Raw genomic sequence first — 24,235 nt, 5'->3', positions numbered from 1 at the left:
GCTGGAGGTATCACAGTGCCAGGCCTGGAGTCAGGCAAACCTGAGTTCAAATCTGGTCTCAGATACTCACTAGCTGTGAACTAATAGGTAATAACTTTGTTCTACTTGGAAGAGACAATAGGTGGAGGAGGCAGATTTGGGACTGATGTAAGAAAATACCATCTTAAGTGTTCAGTGCCCCAGAGTGGTACGGCTCCCCCTCGGCATGGCCTCTTCCTTGGAGCTTTTCAAGCAAAGGACAAATGCCAACCAGAAAGCATGGTGAAGGGGATCCCTTTTTGAGGTTAGGACTTTTGAGGCTTAACTAAGAGAGTTTCTGATTTTATCATTCCAATTCCTCTGACACATTATTTCTATTCACAGGCTGTTATGGACCACTTTCAGGTGGTGGAAAGTCAGTGGTTGATGTGAGAGGTTAGTAGGTGCCTGGTCTGGCACCAGGATGCCAGAGACTGATGGTGCAGCTGTAAGCCAAGGCCAATCAACTTCAGAACCAAAGTGGAAACCAGGAATGAACACCCAAGCCAAGTGGAAGGGGCAGATGGGGTAGGCAGTGGTATAGACAAAGTGGATCAGGGAATCAGTGGAGCTAGAATCAGGTGATGAGAGGGCAGTGGGAAAAAGCACTGGCCCTGAAGTCAGAGGACCTGCGTTTAAGTGTCTATTATTCTATTATGTTGGGCAAGTCAAAATCTCCTCAAGGGTCATTTCCAGGTCTGAATCTGACTCCAGTGGACCTGGGGAATTGAGCAAGGCTTCTGGGTAATCACCCCTGCTTGGCTTCCTTTATGAGTGAATAGACCATACACATTCCTTTGCTTCTTAAAGGGTCTGGCCTGCCATGATGAGGGACCTGGGGACAACAGGTTCGTTGCCAAGACTCTCAATCAACCACCTACTCCCTGAAGTTAAATGTATACAAGTCCTTTGATGCCAACTAATTTAGATCCAGGTATTTGTTTTTTGTACGTAGTCATGCCAGGCATTCTCAACCAAAATATTACTAGACCTTTTCCACTCCCTCCCTCTTACCCTCATCAGGGATGAGTTAAAAATTAATGATGGATTTGGCATATCCAGGCCCCACCAAGGGAAGGAGGAGAGGAGGAAAGGAAAGGAGGAATAAAGGGAGGGATGGAGAAGGGAAGAAAGAAGGGAGGGAAAGAGAAGAAGAGGAGGAAAAGGTGTGTGTGTGTGTGTGTGTGTGTGCGTGTGTGTGTGTGTGTGTGTGTGTGTGTGTGTGTGTGTGTGTGTGTGAGAGAGAGAGAGAGAGAGAGAGAGAGAGAGAGAGAGAGAGAGAGAGAGAGAGAGGAGAGGCTCTCTGAGAATATAGGGGGACATAAACCTTCCCTTCCCCCATGCACAGTGAGAGCAGCATCAGTAGTTCACCCATCTGCTCACATATATCACACACTTCATTCTAGTTTATTAGCTGGAATAAATCATAAATATTTCATTATACATCAACGACGCCCGACTCTGGGAAGGCACAATCCATCACCTCAACACTCCTTGCGACCTGCCGCTACGCAATAAGCTTTCCAGTCTATTAAACAAGATTGATACAGTGTGCTTGGATGGACTGGGAGAATTTATTTATGGTGCAGTGGGAGAAGGGAGGGCATGAACGGACGATAGACATTGAGTATCCAGTGCTGGCACTCAAGCCGTGCTCCTGAGGAATGAAACACTTTTCAGAAGCAAGGGTAAGATGCTTCTGAGCTGAGCTTAATCCCATATAAAATGACCATGATTTGGGAAGCTCTGAGAAGTAAAATTATAATGCCCCATGCTGTTTACCACTAGAGGTCTCCCATTCAAAGAGTGGGGTGAGCTTAATGTCACCTCATCAACAATTTGCATCTGGTAATGATGCAAATGCACAATAGCAATTCCACAAACATCTCAACATGGCAGGCCTGTTTTAGGAGATGCTGAAGGTTGAAGAAGTAGGATGGCTACAGGAAGAAAAATGGCTTTATTTTGCATACAATTCCTTATAGAAAAGTCTACGCTACATTCATAAGCAGAGCAAAAACAAATGTCCTCCCAGGCTCGGGGCATCTAAAAGTTGTCACCTAGGACAATCTGTACCTGAACAGGAACTCTGTCTGTGACATCCCCAACAATTGGGCATTTGAATACTAGGAAAACACACTGCCTCCAGAGGAGGGCCATTTAACTTTTGAAAAGCTCTGACTGTCGGGAAATATTTTTCTTATATCAGGATAGAATAGGTCTCTCTTCGTTTTCCATCTAGTGCTGTAAATTACGTCCTTTGGGGCCAAAGAGAATAATGAATCCCTCTTCTACCTGACTATCCTTCAAGGTAGGACATTCCATCCTTCCTTAGCCTTCCACTACTGCCCCCTGACTAAACAATGGTTTACAGACGTGGAATGACATACTGAGTCAGACTCAAACCTTTTGTAGGTCTTTGGTTTGGGACAACTTTTTCATCGTTACAAGGTGGGGTTTCAGTGGAGAAGTGGGAGAGGAGAGTCTCTTTCTGGGCAGCCTTTATTACTATTTGATATATTCATGAATCCATGCTGTCACTAATGTGGAACATTATTCTAATAGTGCAGCTCACATCTCATCTTATGTGTCTTGTTATCTTATGTAAGTCTTTTCTGTCTTCCATTAATCCTCTGTAGAGAGTCTACCTGGTAATCTCTTAGGTCTTTTAATGTTTCCTGGAAGTTGGTGAAGGATCCAGGTCAGCCTTTAGACTAAAAGTTCCTTGAGGGCAAGGACTATCTCACTCTTGTCCTTAGATCTTCTGGTACATTGAATGGTCCAGTTGATCTGAATGATACAGAAGCATAAGTTAAGTGAAGAAGCACTTAATAAACCCTTACTATGTACCAAGCACTGTGCTAAGAGTAGGAGAATATATATATATATACATATATAAAAAAAGGCAAAAGACAGTCTTTGTTCTCGAGGAGCTTCATCTAATGTGGGAGAAAATATGCAAACTACATTTTAAAAAAAGGCCTTCGTAACGTAGCTCCATCTGATCTTCCTCGTCTTCTTATACCTTTCTCCCCAACATGGGTCCTTCAATCTTAGTAACACTGGCTTCCTGGATGTTCCATGAACAAGGCCCTCTATCTCTTGGCTCCAGACATTTTTTCTGACTGTCCCCATGCCAGGAATGCTCCCCCTCAACTCTGCCTACTGACTGCCCAGCTTTCCTTTAAAGCCCCAATCTCATCTTTTACAGGGAGTTTTCCCAGACCCTTCTTAATTCCAGTGCCTTCTCTTTGTTAATTATTTCATATTTATCCCATATATGGCTTGCTCACATAGACTTGTTTGTGTGTTGTCTCCCCATTAGAGGCCATCTCCAACACAGGCCCAGAACATAGTAGGTACTTAAGAAATGTTTACTGATTATGTACAAACAAGCCATATACAGGATAAAGTGAGGATAATCCCAGAATCAAAGATCTAGCGTTGAAGGACATGGGGGAAGCCTTCTTGCAGAAGGTGGAATTTGAAGGTTTGGGAAGCCAGGTGTGTGTTCGTCCTTCATTGCCAAAGAAGACCATGCCATCAGAGAAATAATGACATGACTTGTACTTGACTTTGTTTTGAGTGAGGGAGAGCTGTGCAAGTCACCAGCCTCACTTCTCCTCCAGAGCCATCTGAATCCAGTGACCAGATATTCATCAGGATGACTGGAGATGACCTAGGATGAGGCAATTGGGGTTAAGTGACTTGCCCAAGGTCACACAGCTAGGGAGTGCCAAGTGTCTGAGGTGAGATTTGAACTCAGGTCCTCCTGACTGCTACACTGGTACTCTATCCACTGTACCACCTTGCTGCCCTGGGGAAGCCAGGAGACAAGAGATGAAGAGGGAGAGAATTCCAGGCATGAGGGACAGTCAGAGAAAATTCTTGAAATTGAAGATGGGCTGTCTTGGGCAAGGAACAGCAAAGAGGTCAGCATCACTGAACTACAGAGTGCATGGAGAGAAGTAAGACATAAGGCTGGAAAGGTGGGGGAGGACCAGGGCATTAACAGCCAAACAGAGGATTTTATATTTGATCCTACAGGTAACAAAAAGACTCAGGAACTTATTGAATAGGGCAGGTGAAAAATGGTCAGACCTGCACTTTAGGAAGATCCGTCTCATAGCTGAGTGAAAGTGCACCAACATGGGGAGAGCCTTGGGGTAGAGAGGCTGACCAGAAGGCTAAACTGCAACAGTCCAGGTGTGAGGTGATGGCAAGGTGGTGCCAGTATCAAAAGAAAGAAGGGGTAGGGGACACACAAGAGCTGGGATGAAGGTAGGATCAACAAGCCTTGGCAACTGACTGGAGACTTGGGAATAACATGAAGCCTCTGAGTGATCTACGTCTTGGGGCTCTTCAATTTCTTAATCTCCAGGGATATTTCCCAACACGTTTTTTTACTATTACCTCCCCCAACCTAACCTTTTCACTGAAGCCGCCAAATATTAAGGTATATATTGACTTGATTTATATTTCTTTACCTCTTCATCCTCTGGAACAGATGGTACACAAGCTATAGCTAATTCTGTACTGGCCTTTTTGCTTAGCATGAGCACAGCAAAGCTAGATGACTAAGTGGTGTACCAAGTAATGCCTCTTGCTACCTCCGGGTATGGGTCAGCTTTACCTTTACCAGTAAAGAAGCAGTGATCACAAAAAGTCAGCAACGAAGAACAAATTTATAACAAAATCATAACAGACTAGTCTCATTTCCTTTTATTAACAGGTTACCATACAGGTGGTCAGGGGAATACTAGAGAGAGTTTATGTTGATTTCAAGAAATCATTTGACCAAGTCTTTCATACTACTTTGTGTACAAGATGGAGAGATATTGGTTATATGAGAATGCAGTTGGGTAGACTTGGAACTGGTAAAATGCCTGGAACCACAAAGTCATCATTAATGATTTGATAACAGCTTAGAAGGGACCTCTAGGATAATGCCCCTGGGAGTTGTGTTGAGCTCTATGTTATTTAACTTTTTTTTTATCAATGATTTGGATAAAGGCATAGGTTTATTAAATTTGCTGATAAGATGACAAAAAGCTATGGGCAATAGCCAACCAGCTGGATGATAGAGTCAGGATGTAAAAAGATCTTGATAAACTAGCTACTGGGTGGCATCTAATAAAATACAATTTAGTTCATAGGACTTAAGAAGTCATGTTGTCCACCTGTCTTATTTGACAGATTTAATATGGATAAATGGAGTCTTACATTGTGATTAAAAAATCAACTTTACAAGTCCAAGATGGTGTGAAAGCATGACTAGATAACAGATCATCTGAAAAGGATCTTGGGACTGAAGTGAACGTTATTCTCAGCATGAGTAGATGATGTGGGACTTTAGCCAAAAAAACCAACATGACCTTTGGCAGCATTAAAAGAGGTATGATGACCAGGGATGTGATAGTGCACTGACACATGGGGAGGACTATGTTAAGTTATGCATGCCCTATTTTAAGGAGAACATTAATAACTTAGAAATCTCCAGTGGAGGGCACTGAGGATGGCATGGACCTCAAAATCATGCCATAAGTGAAGAAACTAGGGATGGTTGGGTTGGAGAAGAGATGACTTGTGGGAGGGGGGGGACATAATAGTTATCTTCAGGGTTATTATCATATTATCATATGGCCATGATTCATCATGGCCCCGAGGGAATATCCAGAAACAAGTGGAAGTGAGAAAAAAGTAAATTTAGGATTGAAAAAAATTCCTAACATTTAGAGCTATCCCCAAGATGGACTGGGCTGCTTTAAGTGGTAATAGGTTCTCCTTCACTGGAGGTCACTTACATTGTTGAGTGGAGGGATTGTTATTTGGATAAGAGTTGGACTAGATGGTAGCCTGGGAGGTCCCTTCCAATCTGCAGATTCTTTGAGTCTATATACTGCTTTATTTGTCTCTCCAAGAAGAACCTCAGGTCTATGTTTCCAATCAAACTTTGTCTTGTGGATTTACTTATAACAAGAATGTCAATATTGATATGGTTTGGTTCCTCCAGTATATGTGAACTCATTAGTTGCTGGGCAAGTAGCTTACATTTAGAGTATCAAAGTTTATTGACATTCTATTGGTTAAAAATCAGGAAGTCAAATCAACAATTATTTAACACCTACTAGGTGCCAGGTACCATGCCAAGCACTGGGGATACAGAGAAAGGAAACACAGTTCCTGCTCAGTCTAGCAGGAGAGAGACAAACATACAAATAACTACGTACACATGAGACACACAGAAAATAAATTGGATCATTTCTGATAATAAAGCTCACTTATCCCTCCAATTCCTTATTACAGATGATCTTAAAAAAACCTTGATTTGTAGCACCCTCTGTCCACCATTTTTGCCATGCTGTCACCACCACCAAGAAAGCAAAAGGAAGTCACACGGGCCTGGGCCCCACTCAAACATTTTTCTTTCCTTCATGACACAATCATTAAAGAGTTCTTCTCCTTAAGGATGGTGATAAGCCTCTTTATATTTACCTAGATTGAATCTCAGAGAGAAAGCCTTCACTGCTAGCAACACCATCTGATCTGAAGCTCTTCCCATGACAGAAGTTGATCAAGGTTGTGTCTTTGAGAACTCAGCATCACCTCCATGCTGCAAGTAGGCATCAGGGCAGAATAAGGAAGCTTTTTGCGGGGAAGATGAGGGGAGCTTTATAATCAGAGATGCTCCAATTTGTCCTGTGTATCTTATGTGCACAGTCATTAGAATGTTATCGTCTCTAAGGGCAGGGACCATCTTTTGTCTTTCTTCACATGCCAGCACTTAGCACACTGTCTGGCTCATAGGAGGCACTTTATAAATGTTGGTTGGCTTGACTTCCTCTTTTTGAGCCCAAATCTGCCCTCTGAAACTGGGACACACTGGTACCAGTTCTGCCTTCTGGGGCGAACAGAGACCAGGGCTGTCTCCATGACAGCCCTTCGAAGCTCCTTGAAAATGGCTACCACATTCCTTTCCCATAAGCCTCTAAGCTTCCCTAGGCTAAACATGATTGGGTCTTTCTCTGGCATCACTCTGAATCTATAATAACCATAATAATGACAGCAACAGTAACAACTGGATTTTATACAGCACTTCAAAGCTTTTCAAAGTACCTTCTGTATTATCTCCTTTGATTCTCCCAGCTCTGTAAGGTAGGTGCCATGACTGGTATTATTAGTAGCAGTAATCCCAGCAGCAGCAGCAGCAGCAGCAGCAGCAGCAGCAGCAGCAGCAGCAGCAGCAGCAATACTGAGGGAGGGTCTCCCTACCTAGGCTTGGCCAGAAGGCACTCACGGTCCTGATCCCACTGCTGATCACCTCTCCTTCTGACCAGGGAGCTTGGCTTTCGCTCCTCCCCACTCCACAAAGCTCACTTCCTTGGTGTGGGACAGTTCAGATACATTGTAGCTCAGCTCCTTAGCTCAAGGGATCCACCAGCCTCGGCCTCCCGGGTGGGAGGGATCACAGCTGTGTGTCACCAGTACCTGGTGCTATTATTGTTCTCATTTTATGGATGAGGAAACTGAGGCAAAGAGAGGTGAAGTGACTTGCCCAGGATCATGCAGCTAGCAAGTGTGTGAGGCAGGATTTGAGCTCAGGTCTTTCTGACACTAAGTCTAACGCTATTCACTGTGCCACCCCGCTGTCTCTAGACCATTCATTATCCTGGCTGCTGTCCTCCATATACATTTTATCTTAATGGTTCACATTTATTGCTTGGTCTGGACCTGTGACTTCACTGATATGAGGAACTTCTGGTGTGGAAATTACTTCCAGTGTTTCAGATGGGTATCTTCTCTATAACAGGGTGTTAAAGAGTTAGGCAGGATACCGAAAGGTTGAGTGATCTGCCTGTGGTCACACAGATATTGTGTGTTTGGAAATATGGAACTAGGTATTTCTGGAACCAAGGTCAGTGTTTGATTCACCATGGCACCCCATTATTTATATGAAGTTTTTAAGTTTACAAAGTGATTTCCTTACCACACCTTTGGGAGGAGATAGTAAAATTTCTTTCCTCGCTCCTTTTCTTTCCTTGCCTCTTTTTCTTTCTTCTCTCCTTTTTTTTTCTTCCCTACCTCCCCTCCTTCCTTCCCTCTCTCCCCTTCCTTTTTGCTCTTCCTCTCCTTTCCTTCCTTTTCCCTTCCCTGTAAGATCATTTTTGCCCATTTCAAGTGCCTAGGAGAGTTCTGGGCACACACCAGGCACTTCATAGATGCTCAGTGACTGAGGCTTTAAGTCTAGCTTTATTCTGTGAATGCTCTCCCCAAATGCTGCATTTACAGGTCAGGTGGAACAAATACATTCAAGCACACTGGTGAATTTCTACTAGGCTGGTCTAAAGTCTGATCCATCATAGATGATCTGAATTAAAAACCTGGAAAGCACTAATTTAAAATAGTGGAAAATGCTACTACTTTATATTTATCCAAATCCTTTTTTATCTTAGGATCCCAAAGTGATTTATGCTTCTTGTTATAGCCAGGTAATTATTTTTTCTTCTAAAAGATGGATATATGAAACAAGGATAAAACTGGACCCAGAGCAGCTAGGTGGCATATTGGACAAAGTGATGGACTTGGAGTCAGTGAGACACTAGCTGTGTGACCTAGTAAGTCACTTAATCTCTGTTTTCCTCAGTCTCCTCATCTGTAAAATGGAGATAACAGCACTACCTCAGGTTTGTTGTGAGGATCAAATGAGACAACATAGGTAAAGTGTAGGGTAAACCTTAAAACACCATGTAAATGCTAGTAATTATCATTTCCTGAATCCCTTACTAACTGAAGGTGCCTCTTTATAGCCAATGGTAAAGAAAAACCAGAATCTGCAACTCTTTAACCAGGATTCTATTTCTTTAACAAATGCTCGCTTCTTTGTCACAAGCAGGACAATGATGGTGAAGCCTTTGCTAGAAAGCAGCATCTGTTTAGGTAGGGTTTGGTTAATTCATCTGAGCAGCCAGGTGGCACAACTGATAAGATGATGAGCTTGGAGTCCAGAATATTTGAGTTCATATCTTGCCTCAGATATTTACTGGTCATACTTCTGACCCTATGCAAGCAGGGTTACCTTTCTTAGCCTCAGCTTGCTCATCTGTAATATAGGGATCAAAATAGCACCTGCCTCACAGATAATCATGAATGATGATTATGAATTTACAAATAAAAGAAAAGTACTTGGTAAACCTTAAAGCACTAGATAACCATTAGTGAGTAGTATGTGTATCGCCAAATTTAGAGCTGGCAAGGATCTTAGAGACCATCTTCCTGGACCCTCTCATTTTAATTGAGTCCCAGGGTGGTCACATACTTGCCCAATGCAGCACAGTAGAAGAGCAGGGATTTCAACCTACCCTTTGGCTACAAATCCAGTGTTCATTCTGCTAAACCTGGCTGCCTCATCCCTGGAGAGGGAAAGAACTAAGGAGAGGCAGAACACCAGATTCCTAAAAATCCCAGAAAACCTTAGTTCCTCTTTCTGACCATTTCAGCAGGTTATTCAAGACTCACCAACCCATGGCCCCAAGGGGACTGTACCAGAGTAAGGCAGCACAGATATTCTTTAAGGGAAGACTTAACATACAACTTTTACTGTAAGCCTATTATTTTCTTAGAGATCCTTTTCACAAGCAACAAGAATCTTGTGAAAAAAGGAGTCCCTTCTGTGCTTCACAAAGACCTCATGCAGGGTGCCCAACTCTGAACTAACAAGGAACCTCCTTTCTGCTTGTGAATTATAATTCTAGAATCCTGAAGCTGGATGGAGGCCTTAGAGATCTTCTACTCTAATTCTTTTATCTGCCAATTCTCTTATTTTTTGGCAGTTCTAGAAAGAGGTTGATGGGGTGGGGAATGGATGAGAGAAGATTGAAAAAGAAGGCTGAACTACTAGCAATTCCTAAATTCAATATGCTTTCCCTCACAAAATATGTTTGCACAGGGTGTTTCTTCCTCACGTCTGTACTATCCTCCTGCCCTGTCACCACCTTTCAAAATTCTTCTCTTCTATCAAGACAGCTTAGATGCTACTGCTCTCATAAAACTTTTTTTAATATCCTCACTGAAGTATTCACTTATATCCTCCACAAATTTTTCTAGAGAAAAAGTCTGCAGATTGCCCTTGGCCTCATCAAACTCTACATTGTTTTATATCTGTCTGTGTATATGTCCTCTCCCCACCCTCAGGAGACTGGAAGCTCCTTGAGGGTATCTTTGTATCCTTAGCATGATACCTTGCACTTATTAGGCCTTTGTTGTGGTTTGTCCTTCATTTTCAAAGAGGACCAACGATATCATGGGGGTGATGTCGTGACTCATTCATGAATTGAATTTAAGTGAGGCAGAGTTGCACAAAGTCATCAGCCAACCACCACCACCATTACCACCACCACCTTTGGGGTATCTTTGTATCCCTAGCATGATCCCTTGCACTTAGTAGACTTTTAATGTTTGTTGACTTGAATACTAGCCTGTAGTCTTTGGATTATTGGCAAATTTCTATTATCCTTGCTACTGCCATACACAGATCCTTCAGCAGTACAGGTAAATAGAAGTTAGCTAGAAGAGAACAAGATGGACCCATCCTGTAAACCTAATAGATTCACCAAAGTGGCTTTGAAGAATAAATTTTTCATACTCCAAGGAAAGGCAATGGCCGAAAATAATGAATAAGCTTTTATATTAGGCACAAATCTGTTCAAAGAATACATTTACATTTCTGTCTATCAAGGTTATACATGCGAGTGGTTTCCACTCCAATCATTAACAGAGCATCAAAGTCTGAAAGGGAAATGCCATCTTAAAAAAAAAAAAAGCTGCCTTGGAACTTCTGGCTTCTTAAAGAAACCATGCTTGTTAATCATATACGCAGAGTCTGGAGGTATTAGCTAATTTTAAAAGTCATGGATTTTTCTTCTCTTTTGCTAGGATCTATCTTGGAAAAAAGTGATTAAGCCTCTTCAATAGACTGCACTTTTATACCAAGTGAATATGCAAGAAGAATAGGATGATAGGATTTAGAGCCAGAAGGGATTTTATACCACATCTAGTCTATTTTACTAAGAAGAAAACTGGCATGGAGAGGCAAAAATGACTTGTCCAAAGTTGCACAGATGCTATGCAGTGGAGCCATGATTTAAAACTGGATTCAAACCCAGGGATCTTTTCAGTATAGCTGAGTCATACTCTTCATTCCCAAAATATAGAGCCCCTACACTATATTGAAATATCTGGCTTTCTCCATCATTTCCTCTGCATCACCACAACTATTTTGTGTCAGATTCTATTGCAGACTCTAAGGAAATCAAGTCACTGAATTTCAGGCTTAGTCTACTGACAAAAAGCAGGAGCAAGGAGCCTAGTTTTCCTTTCAAAAATGACAATTCCAGATGTTCCCTCATTTTCCTTTTGCATGATTTGAAACAAATGTTAAATATTTGTTGAATTTAAATTTTTATAATTCCAAATGAAATTGGCCACCTTGAGGAGTGGAAACCTTCATCTTCATTTCTGTCTTTCCATTGTTATATTTCTTTCTTCTCCTTTTTAAATATATCACTCCCCTGAAATTTTACGTTGCTTAGGGCTCTTCTTCCAACTAAGCAATAGTTTCTCCCCCATTTTTTGGAGGGAAGAGGAGCAATTTTCCTGGAATTCAAGAAGTTGTCCACAGTTCCTCTACCTGGCAGCCCTACAGATCATCATTTGGCAATAATGATGGTTGTTTTCTTTTAAAAGGCCAATAAACAATTAGGTGATCCCCAGAAATTTCCCATAGTCCTGGCATGAATGAATAGTAGGTTTCTAATGCTATGGGGTTCATTCTGATTTACCAGTAATCATAAACCAGCTGTTCCTAGGTAAACTAAAGGCTGATGGAGATGACTTAAAAAAGGAGGAGGGATCCTTTATCTAGCAGGGCTACAAATTAGTACTTACATGGATTCTGGAAGTGATATAATGGACTGCAGGAAAAGAAATAAATCTATTAGAACTGAATAGCTGTTTGTTTACATATCTTGCCATGAACATTACCACAAGCAGGAACAGCAGGTGTATGTGCAAGCACCATTTATTTACATAATAATATTGCCGAGTAGATTTGTAGCTTCAGGGCACACTCGCCTCTCCCTGTGTGTGCCTAACTCCCATTAACAGTAATGGCTGTGGCTGTGTGTGCATGGAAGAGCAAATCCTGCTACCCTATTATGCCGGCCCATGGTTAATTTCAACTCAAAAGGAAGAATGCAGAATGGTTGTGTGCTGAACTTCAGCACTCCCACCAACTAACAGCTCCTGCCTCCTCCTGAAGTGCCTTCTCAGTCAAACAGAAGAGTATTAAGATGACACTTGCTTGACTGCCTGTCTTTCTTTCTTCATCCTTTGTGGATACTGTCAGATAACACTCTCTGAAGGAGGAACAGCATCTCTGGGTGAGAAGGAGTTAAGAAACAGAGCCAAGCTTTCAAAACTTCTCCCAAAGACCCCTGGAGCATACAGCACTAAAATTAAAAAAAAAAAAAAAAGGAAAAAAATTTAAAGCTCAAAATGGAATTCTTGTCATGCTCTGAACCAGGGAGTTTGTTTGTATTCTATACACAGCAGCACCGAGCCTTCTGTCGAAGCCACGCTGTGAGAAAGGGCAAAACCCTGCCGAGATGAAAGAATGTGAGGACCTGGTATAGCCTCCCCTGGCATTTACACCTGAAAAAAAAATCACTCAAGGGCATCTTACAGAGAGCTGTGCTAATGAGCAGCTTCTCACCGGAATGGCAATGTAGCTGAGCTGATGAAAGCTGAGATGCAGCAGAATAGAAAATACTTTGGGAGTTTCTTTAAGCATCTGGGGGACAAAAAGCCTCAGATAAGACAATGCAGATTGCAAATGGCTCCTGTCACCCCATTTTCCTTGGACACTATGTTGTGAGCCAGTTCATTTTTAGTTTAGTTCCCTAATGGGCACTGATGCTTCTTTTAGGCATTCCATTTTATATATCATGATGTATGGTGAATTGTTTTAGATTCTAGGTTAAAATATCCTATCTGGGTTCCCTTGATCTATTCTCTGTGTTCACATTTCTGTCTATCAAGGTTATGCATACAAATGGTTTCCACTCCAGTCATTAACAGAGCATTAAAGTCTTCATACAGCAATGCAAAAACACCAGTGCAGTCCATGGTAGGCAGAATCATCCCAAGTCAATGTCTACAAAGTCTATCTCTATTGATAGTTCCTTTCTCCAAGTCCTGATGTCTTTTCTGGTAATGGAATCCATTCAATATTCTTTAGCATAGACAGTTATGCTGAACACTTAAAATTGTGCCTAGGGGTATCCAGATGACCTTTTCAAATGCTTGTGGTCACTGGAGACTCAGGTCACACATCCATTCTCTCTTAGACCTGGGAGGGAATGGAAAAGGGGTGGATGGGCTGTGTTTCAAGATTCCTGATTGTTGGAAAACTCACTTCAGGATTATAGGATCATCATTTTAGAACTGAGATGAGAACTCTGGTCTGGATCATCCAAAAATAATCTAATCCAAATACTTTCATTTTACAGATGAAGAAATGGTGGCCCAGAGACATGAAGTGATTTGCTAAGATCACAAAGGAAGATTCTGGCAGAAAGGGGGATTAGAATTCAGGTGTCTTGACTCTCCACTCACTGTTCATCTGATCTTAACTTTGATGTTTTACAATGACACACAGGGGAATGCTATGGAACCACTCAAGAAATCCAATGTGGAGTCTTTCATAGACATACAAATTGGACACTTAATTTTCCATAGCTATTACTGGTAGTTGGGAACTTGACACCATAGTAATTCTGTCTTCCACCTTCAGCATATGTGTAGTGGTGTCCTGTACATTCAGGCTTATTATTCAGTGTCACAGAGAAGATCTGGTATGGCAGAAAGCTAAGCAGCCTGGATTTCTTTAGCTTTGACAATCTATTGCAAATCATGGTAGTGCTTCCTAAGCTGATTTTCATGTGTGGGTGAAGTTTACTTATCACCAGTCAATTAACTGAGAAACTCAGGGGATTTAGAGCTGCAAGGGCATCTAATCCAAACTCTTTATTTTACAGTTGGGAAACTGAAGCTGTCCATGGAGTGGGGGACATGGCTTGCTCAGGGTCACATAGGAAGTTAAAGCAGAGATGAGATTTGGACTCAGGTCTTCTGACTCCAAATCCATTGGTCTTTCTACTCTACCATATAACTTTTCAAGGTAGTAGCAACATTTTTATTGCTATCATTCAATCAATTTCAGTTATGTCTGACTCTCCGTAGCCCCATTTGGGATTTTCTTGGCAAAGACATCTGAGTGGTTTGCCATTTCCTTCTCCAGCTCATTTTACAGATTGGGAAACTGGGGCAAACAGAGTTAAGTCACCTGCCCAGGTCACACAGTTAATAAGGGTCTATGGCTGGAATTGAACTGAGGGAAATGAGTCTTCCTGACTCCAGGCCCAGCACTCTTCACTACACCACCTAGCTGTCCTATAAATATTTATTGTGCATTTGTGCTTTTATCCAAGAATCCTGTTATTTCTTCTTGCTGTTTTTAATACAGGAAAAAGAGTCCAAATAATACAATATTTGACAAGACTTTATACTCATTAGCTTCTATTTCTGTCTCCATTTTTTTTTTTATTATTTTCTACTGACAGTGCTCATGATGGACAGTGCTCATTCAAAATATGGGCAAAGCAGAGATTCTTAATGACCAATAAACTTGAAGTATTCCATTTATATATAAGCAAGAACGGACTGAACCAAGAAAAGGTTCCAGATTTTTAGGAACCTGATTTGGGGTGGCACTAATTTGGATACAAATCAACATCCTTCTTATTTTTAAGCAACAATTCAGTCTTTACTGTATAAAACAGAAAACCTCTTTCCCCAGGCTTTTATCTTCATTATTTCATTCAATCACCAAATATTAGTAAAAAAAAAATGGTTTTTTTAAAGGCATGGTAAAAGTGGAAAACACCAGATCACAGAAATCAAAGATACAGAAGAGTGAGAAGTTAAATAATGAAAGGCAAAATCCAAGGTTGAGAATTCTTTCTCCAAACTGTCACTATCTCAGTTTCCCCGATGGTAATGTAGTCATGGTGCAAAGACCACAGTGCCATGATAGTATAACAGAGGGATTTCCTTCATGGATCTTTGATCTTGTTGGCTTATATACTCCCTCCACAGATATGGAACACAAATCACCTTACAGAGAAACGGCCCAAGACCTGCTATGGCTGAAAAATGATCATCTTATGGACAATCTGGTAATAATCATTTCTGAATTTATCTAAACTGGTCTATCACTGGGCCCCTATTTGAAACCTTTCAAGTGTGATGAGATCTTTCAGGACTGGTACTCTGTTGCCATAGCTTTAGAAACACATAGTAGATGCTTAATAAATGTTTAGTGGCTGACTGAAGTAGATGACCATAGTGGTAAATATTAAAATATCCAGATAATTAGGAAAGAGATAATAATTGTTAAGTCACCTTATCCTGTTAGGGCATAACTGTTCTCATTATGTCTATAGGGTTCTGTTTGATCCAATTTCACATGTGATATGTGTGATTCTTTAACTGCTAGAAAGCAGCAAGTCATTCAGAACCTGCATATTATCAGCTACTTTTTTCACTTGTGAGTTAAGGTTAAAAGTTCATTCCTTCATACTCCCAAGGGGCCATTACGACTTGGGTGACCAAAGGCAGTGAAGAAAAAAAACAACTTTTTTTTCCTACTTCTTACCTTTGCTAACTCCTTACAGACAAAGGGAGCTCTTCAGGCCCCCTGGCCTTGGTTTCACCTGTTGTCATCTCAATGGCTTTGACTAAAATGATCCAAAATCGTCACGTGACCAAGGAGGCAGCTGGCACTGTTGTAAATAGATCTGACAATCAGAAATGGTCTTTGCCTTCTCAGTGTAGCGGTGCCTATGCAATGTCTGGGGCTATAAGGAACTTCCTGCATCACTGACTTAACAGCCAGGTAGTTTATTTAGACATTCCAGACTGTGTGATTTACATGTAGGGCAGCATAAAAGAAATGCACTGAAATCCTATAGTATTTCCTCACCTGCTAAAATGACAAGTCCATTATTAAGCTGAATAGAAAGGTGACAAGTACACATGGTTTCTGATCATCAGTCAGGGGTGAATTGGGGCTGGTAAAAAATAGATATTATTTGTTAATGGGTAGTTCCTTTTCCTGTTCTACTTGAAGGACAACTCTTGAAGAAACCTATTATTATTATTAATCAGTGGATTTTTGATCAGGCTCCTGGGTGGAGTTGAAACCATCTTGGACCTCCACAACTAGGGGGTAAACAATGTAGCAAAGCTATTTGACTTTACAAAGTGCCCTCTAGTGGTCTTCCAATGGCTTTCTCCAGACCCCGGGAAGAACAAAAGGTCTAGCTGTCAGACAGTGCCATTCTCCATAGTTGGATTTCTTTCCATTCCATGGAAAAGGGGAGAACACTAAAAAATAGGTGCTTCCTCCTCAGGCTCCTGAAGCTTCTCTGGTCTTGGTTTCTAATTATTTTGTTTCCTTTGGGCCTTAGTATAACCACCATTTTTTTTTCTGCCTGTGGGTAACTGATAGACTCTCCTGCCCTTTCCAGGGAAATCAACCCAGTAAGCCATAGAGAGTAAGCAACAAAGAGACATTCTTCTCTTTTCTGTATGTCTCCCTTTGCTGACCTCTTGCCTACCAAGTCATCTCTCCAAGGTTTAGTCCCTGCTGATTGTTTTAGACACAGTATAAAGTTCCCATCTTGTCCCAGAGCTGCCTTATAACACAGCAAACTGGCAGCTAGCATTACTATGCCCCTAGCCCACAGAAGCATCGCAAAGGAGGTAGGATGCAACTAGGTGCTCAATTTTCACTTTTTATGATTTAGGAGAAAGTGTATATTATTTCTAAGTAAGATTTTCTGCCGTTAGAAAGCAATAGGGTTGTTAGAGCTAACAGATTTTCTGTCTGTTGTGTTATCCCTTCCTAAGAGATTTGAGCTTAAGTGTCTATTCCCATTAGGAACTCCCTCTCCTTCCCCTCCTCTCCCCTCCTCTCCCTTCCTCTTCTCTCTCTCTCTCTCTCTCTCTCTCTCTCTCTCTCTCTCTCTCTCTCTCTCTCTCTCTCTCTCTCTCTCTCTCTCTCTCCTGTCTTCCTCCTCCCCCAGTGATTTATAACATTCCCTGGGATGAAATTTGGTACATCCTCAGAAGAAGCTTGACTTTTTTACTCTAAAGAGAAGGCAATGCAGCTTCTCATATCACCCAGATTCCTGGAATCATTGAATGTCAGTGTTAGATGGGTCAGGGTTAGATGGGTTAAAAGCCACTGAGTGCCAACAACTCATTTTACAGATGGGGAAAACTGAAGTTCAGATAGAAGAAAGGACTTGCCCAAAATATCACAATAAACTATAGGCAGACTTAGGACTAGAACCTGTCTCCTAACTCTTGTCTCATATTCTTTTTATGAAACACCCAAGAAGGTGTCTCACCTTCCCAGGATTATTTTTTATTTCTAAAGATCTCTGTGCTAGGGCCCAGCTTTTAGGGTCTTTGCAGAAACCATCAAGGCTTCCTCAACCTTGGCCAATGGGGTCATGGTGTGCTTCCCCCTGAAAGTCTTCCACTACATTATTTGTAAACAGTACTGTCTTCATGGGATAGAGATAGTCAGGTGGCGCTATGAGTGCTGTGGAATTACTATGCATCCCAAGGAGTCCTTCAGTGTGAGCTTCCATGAGAGAATGCTAATAGCTCTCCTGGGGCCATTAGTAGCCTCCTTTCCAGTAATTCACATATTAGGAACCCCCGAGTTACTGAGTGAGATGACATCATGGACTTGGTTCAGCGGTGTTTTGATTCAGTGCTATGGTTGCATTAAAAGTTGCTTGCATAATTGGAAGGGCTCCTTTTGGCCCCCCAGAAGAAGTGGCCTTTGACCTTGCTGCTACAGGGAACAGAGAGACGCTGGGGGCTCTAATGTTACCTTTCTTCTTACCTTTCCAGGGGATAAAAGAAAATGCTGATTCTTGCCTCGGCCCAAGTGCTAAATGTTTTTATTTTTCCCCTCAAAGAAAATTGGCCCCTGAACCAGGAGAGAAGCTATAAAACCTGCTGCTTGCTAACAACACAACTCATCTCTTTGGGGGACAAATGGATTATTTCCCCAAACAAATGCAGGGTTTCTATTGGTTCAGGGTTGGAAAGGACTCTAGAAATCACCTAATCCATGTTTTTCATTTTATAAGAAGGAAACTGAAATAAAGAGATCCATCAGAATATTGCTATTAGTAATGAGATCATATCTAGTTTATCCTGCCTATATCTTGTATGCACCCAGATTCTGAAAGGTTATCTTCCCCATTAGAACTTGACTTTTAGCTCAAGCTCAGCACTTAGTACAGTGTTCCATATATAGGAAGTGCTTAATAAGTGCTTGTTGACTGATCAAACCCTCCTACCAAAATCAGGATTCAAACCCAAGAATCCTGCTATCAAATCCAGTGTTTATCCTCCTCCTCACTATAATAAATTATGATGATAGCTAGCATTTATATGGTACCTACTATATTCCAGTCATTGTCCTAAGCACTTAACAAATATTAATCGTTTGATTCTCAAAACAACCCTGGGAGGTTATCATCCCCATTTTATAAATGAGGGAATGGGAAGCAGACAGGTTAAGTGACTTGCACAGGGTCATATAGCTAGTAAGTGTCTGAAGCTGATGCATAAATCCACCATATTATGAGGGAGGCAGGAAGACATGATTGTTCCCATTTTATAAAAGAACTTGAGGTGTCATGACTAGTTAAGAGGCAGAGTTAGGTCTAGGAGCCAGCCTTGTCATCTGTCTCCAAGCTCTTGACCATTCTACCTCTAATGAACAAAAGTTATCTGGGAAGGAGAAGGGAGGGGGTAAGAATGTGATGGATAGAGTGCTAGACATGACAGCTAGGAAGACCCAAGTTAGAATACTGCCTCAGATATTCACGAGCTGTGTGACCCTGGGGACCTAACCTCTCAGTCTGACGTTTTTTATCTCTGAAAGGGATAATAATGATCACGTCATAGACGTGTCAGCTGGATCAGGAGATAACCTACGTAAAGCACTTTGTAAACCTTAAAGAGTATTATTATCTGTCTTTTCTATAGTCTTTGTCTTTCTCAAGGGGAAAAACATTTCTTTGTAGTGGCAAAAGAATCAAGTCCTCTGTCATCACCTCGGACTTCTTATTTTGGTGACAGACTGTCACCTTCATCAAATCCTGGTGTTCCAACATCAGGTCATTCCAAGAGAAAGCATGGCCCAAGACTTTCCAGCAATACATCAGGATATCTCCTGCTTTTTAAAAATCTGTTTTAAGAAAGCCTCAGCTGAAGATGTCTCTGATATAAAAATCCTGAAGGGCTGGCACCATATATCTATACAATTTGTCCACTTAGCTTGTTCGGTTAGAATGTGGTGCTGATGAAGCCACAGGGACAGGCACAGCTCCCAGCCAGGCTTCACTGCCACAAATTGGAGAGAAGCTATGCATGGTCTAATGGACAGAGTACTGGAATCTGTCAGAGAAGACTCACTGTGGGATCTTAAAGCAAATAACCTTTACCCCTTGGAGTCTTAGCCTCCTCACCTAATTGCCCCTGAGTGCCATGTGACTATCTACTTCACAGATCTGTTGTGAGAAAATTGCTTGATTGACTTTGAAGGGCTAGCCAAACATGAGGTATTACTATAATTCTTGGCCCAAGGCAACCATCTTGCAAAAGTGCATGCTGTTGGTCATGAGGACCAGGAATAACAAACAAGGAAATGTGTGGGGATTAGTGTAAGTTCACTCTGGTGTAGGAAAAATAATGAAGAGCATATGCCTTACCAATGGTAAACATGGAGTCATGAAGAATAAGCCAGAACAAACTCAGCAAATGGTAAATGGAGATAAACTATTTGGGCTCCATGGGACCTTTGTCAAGTTACTTTAATCAATTTATTAACCATCCACTAAAAACTTTAAGGTACTAGGTAAATGTCACTTATTATTGTCACTACGATTATTTCATTCTGGTAATTTCAGATTTCCTTTACTCCACTCCTATACACGTGCTGCTGAACAAAGGTGGAGAGAACCATGGTGACTGGGTCCACTAAAAATTTATATTACTCAACCTCAATAGCATAGGCTCTCATCACCTTAAGCCTGGACTACTGTAATTTTAGAAGGGGTTTTTCTATCTGCCTCAAGTCTCTCCCCAATTCAACTGGTCCTCTAGTTAGCTGCCAAAGTCATTTTCCTAAAATGCAGGTCCAATCATGACACCTCTCCTACTCAATAAACTCCAGTGGCTCCCTATTGCCTTCAGGATCAAATGCAAAATGTTTTGTTTGGCCTTCAAAGCCCTTCATACCCCAGCTCCCTCCTGTCTTTCCAGTCTTATAAGTTACCTATAACTTATAAGTTACTTAACTTATAACTTATGACTTATAAGTTAAGTCTTATAAGTTATACTGGCTGCCTGGATGTTCCACAAACAAGACTCTCCATCTCTCAGTTCTGTGCATTTTCTCTGACTGTCCCCCATGCCTGAAATGCTCTCCCTCCTCCATTCTGACTGCTGACTTCCCTGGCTTCCTTTAAGTGCCAACTAAAGCCCCACTTTCTACAGGAAACCTTTCCCAACCCCTCTTAATTCTGGTGCTTGCCCACTGTTAATTACTTCCTGTTTTTCCTTTGTATACATGTGTTTGCTTGTTATCTCTCCCCTTAGATTCTGAGCTCCATGAGGGCAGGGACTGTCTAGCTTCTTTTTGTATCCCTAGCACTTAGCAGAGTACCTAGCATGTAGTAGGTGCTTACTAAATGTTGACTAATGGTCCTGGGTCAAGTCACTGTTACTGTTTACAGTGATGTTGTATATCTGTGTAACCGTGAATTACCTCACACTAGAGGCCTTCCACCAAAGCTGATTGACCACTTCTCAGGTGAGCTATAGAAGGAACTCTTGAGCCAGCACAACCCGGCCTGGATTGGCCTGGGTGACTTCTGAAGTCCTTTGCATTTCAAATATTCTGTGATTCTGTTTGATTAGAAATCAACATGGAGAAGAACTTGATTTCAAACAGTGAAAAAATCTGGATGGTTCAAGGAGGTCTTTAAATGAGAAAGAGCAGGAGAATGATTCCAATGAGATAAATGGAAAGAGTGACCAACATAAAACAATTAAAACTGAATACTGTGAAATCATGTTAACTATAAACTTGGCTCCAAAGAAGAGAGATGAGTCAAAACCTCCCACCCCTTTGTTTTTTGTTTTTGATTTGCAGAGGTGACAGACTATGGGTGTTTAATGCTGTATATAATGACAGATTTTTTTCCCCCAATATATTGGTTAGTTTTGCTGAACTGCTCATTTCTTCTTTCCTTTTCTCTCTCATTCCACTCAGAAGGACCTTATCAGTTGCCATGGATTCAACGATCCCTTCGAAGCAGATGATCCCCAAATCTATATACCCAGACTTAATCGGAACTCTGAGGTTCAGGCCCACACCAACTGCCTGATGGACATCTGTTTCTATGCTCATGTTCCCAATTAGCATCTAAAACTCACTGTGTCCAAAACAGACCTCATCTTCTTGCTCATAAAACACATTTGTCCTCTCAACTTCAAATTTCTAATAAGGTCACCAACCAACTTTCCAGTAACCAAGTTTTATACTTTAGATTCGTCCTTAACTCTTCATTTTCCCTTACCTTTCATATCTGGTCCACTGTCAAGGCTTGTTGGGTCTACCTTCATGAAATCCCCACAATCTGTTATCTTTTCTCTCTAAACATAGTCACCACTCCAGTTCAGACCTTCTCCCTCTCCAACCCAATCTCCACACAAAATCATCTTCTTAAAGCACTAGTTTTACCATGTCACCCTCCACCTTCACTCTGCTTAAGTATCCTCATTTAAACCCTTATTTAAATCCTGTATTTAAAACCCTTCACAATGACTACCTTTCTAGACCTATTTCACATTGTTTTCTTTCATAGAACCTGTGCTTCAGTAAAACTGGCTTGTTTACTGTTTCCAGAGCTGGATACTCTAACTATGGCCTTTGTGTAGGATATCCTCCATGCCTAGAGTTCACTCCCTCTTCAAACCCACCTCTTAGAATCCTTAACTTGTTTCAAGGCCCACTCAGGTGCTCCTTTCTATGGTAAACTTTTCCTGCTCCCTCTGATTTAGGTTCTCTCTCCCTTCTCAAATTATCTTGTATTGACTTACCCCTGTGCTTGGTATCTACCCCTAGCAGAATGTAAGATTCTTGTGAGCAAGGACCACTTCACGTTTTTATTTTGAATCTCTAGTGTCTGTCATGGGGCTGTGTCTGAAGTCAGGAGAAGACTCATCTTCCTGAATTCCAGCCTCAGATGCTTCCTACCTGGATGACCCAGAGCAAGTCACTTGACCTTGTTTGCCTCAGCTCTTCATTGATAAAATGAGCTGGAGAAAGAAATGGTGAAGCACCCCAGTATTTTTGCCAAGAAAACTCCTAATAGGCTCATAGAGTTCAACACAACTGATTAAGTGTCTATCAGTGTTTTGCACTTAGTTGTCGTTCACCCTTCTTTTTTGAAGAGGACCGGTGACATCAAGGGGAGATGTCCTGATTTGTGTGTGAATTGAAGTGAGGCAGAGCTGCACAAAGCTCTCTTACAGAGTCACTGAAGTCCAGTGGCAGGACAAAAATCAAGATGGCCCAAGATTCAGTGGATGACTGACATCTTTGAAGTCTGACTAAGCTCTGCTGCCTTCATGGCCACTGGAACAAGTTATTTTCATCCATCCATTCCACAGAGGGGAAACCTTCACACGTTTGGGGTAGACATCCCCCTAACTCATTGATGGGCTTGAGACCTGTCAGTTACCCTCAACCAGGTTTAGCCCATCTTCTGAGATAGCTTACCAGGGTGTGGCCACTGTATATGCTACAGCTTCTTGGAACCACAGGTGAGATCTGGGTGGCAGGTGGACACTGAAGGTGGATAAGCAGTCCTGAAATGGGTGAGGCAAGCCCTTTTCGCACGCAGTGAGTGCTTAGCAAATGCCTGTTTGAATGTTTCTCCCCCTAAAGCAACAACTTTCTGTTTGAGAAAGGTTTTTCCAGAAATCACCAAGGAAGTCAGTGCCTGGTGGAGATACAGGAAGGAGTGGCCTATGAGAGACAGACCTAACCAAGCCATTGGTTTAATTGCAAGGGAATCCCATGCTTTCTCTGACAACAGCAATAGACTATTATACTCAAGTAAACATATCCCTCCCTTGTCTATAGGGATTGGTCTTTCCACAGTAAAGAACTTTAGGTCACTACTTCCTTTCACATTATCTACTTAATGTTGTAATAGAAGCAACTCTTCACCTTGGGTCTCAAAAATTAGAAGCATTTTTTTTTCTCATTCTCATCACTCACAACCTTCTAATTTTGCTTTATGTACATTAAGAAACAAAAACCTTCATTTTCCTTAGACCCATAGAAGAGAAAAAAGACTAAGACAATTTACTTATCTAATATCTGAAAATGTTTACTTAGTTTTATGTTCTTCCATAAGTTCAGATATACTTGTCAAATTCTGTTATGGCAAGCATCATTACAATGAAATTCTCTATAAAACAAAAAGATTCCAGTGCCCAGGCAGTCTACTTTGTTTCAAGCAAAATTCATAGGATCATAGATTTATAGTTGGCAGTGATGTCATAGATTGTTTAGCTTATTTCCCTCATTTTTACACTCAAGAAAACAGAGGCACAGAGAGCAGTGATTTGCCTGAGAATGCTGATAGACTGGAGGACAGAACCCTGGCCATCAGGGACCATACCCTGAGTCATCTATTTTTCTCACAGTCTTAGCATTTATAACGGAGATAAACAGGAAACCTTTCTGTAAGGTCAGAGGTGAAGCAAGGATGTCCATTATCACCACTACTAATTGATATTGTACTAGAAATGCAACCTCTAGCAATAAGACAAGAAAAAGAAATAGAAGGAAAAAGCATAGGTAATGAGTAAACAAAACTATATGTTTTTGCAGATGATATGGTAGTTTACAAGGAGAAGCCTAAGAATTAACTAAAAAAAACCGCCTGAAACAATTAACAACTTCAGCAAAGTTGCAGGATATAAAATAAAC

The 24,235-nt window shown here is 41.4% G+C and overlaps 1 protein-coding gene across 5 annotated transcripts in view; it reads right to left on the bottom strand.

Annotated features, from left to right (window-relative positions):
* The window catches only part of ACSF3 (acyl-CoA synthetase family member 3), a 250,324-nt gene that overhangs the window by 48,092 nt on the left and 177,997 nt on the right, over positions 1 to 24,235 (bottom strand). The gene's annotated exons all lie outside the window — the stretch shown is intronic.

Source organism: Notamacropus eugenii, chromosome 1 (assembly GCF_028372415.1).
Source record: "Notamacropus eugenii isolate mMacEug1 chromosome 1, mMacEug1.pri_v2, whole genome shotgun sequence".
Classification (NCBI taxonomy): Eukaryota; Metazoa; Chordata; class Mammalia; order Diprotodontia; family Macropodidae; genus Notamacropus; species Notamacropus eugenii.
This window is presented reverse-complemented; position numbering and strand designations above follow the sequence as displayed.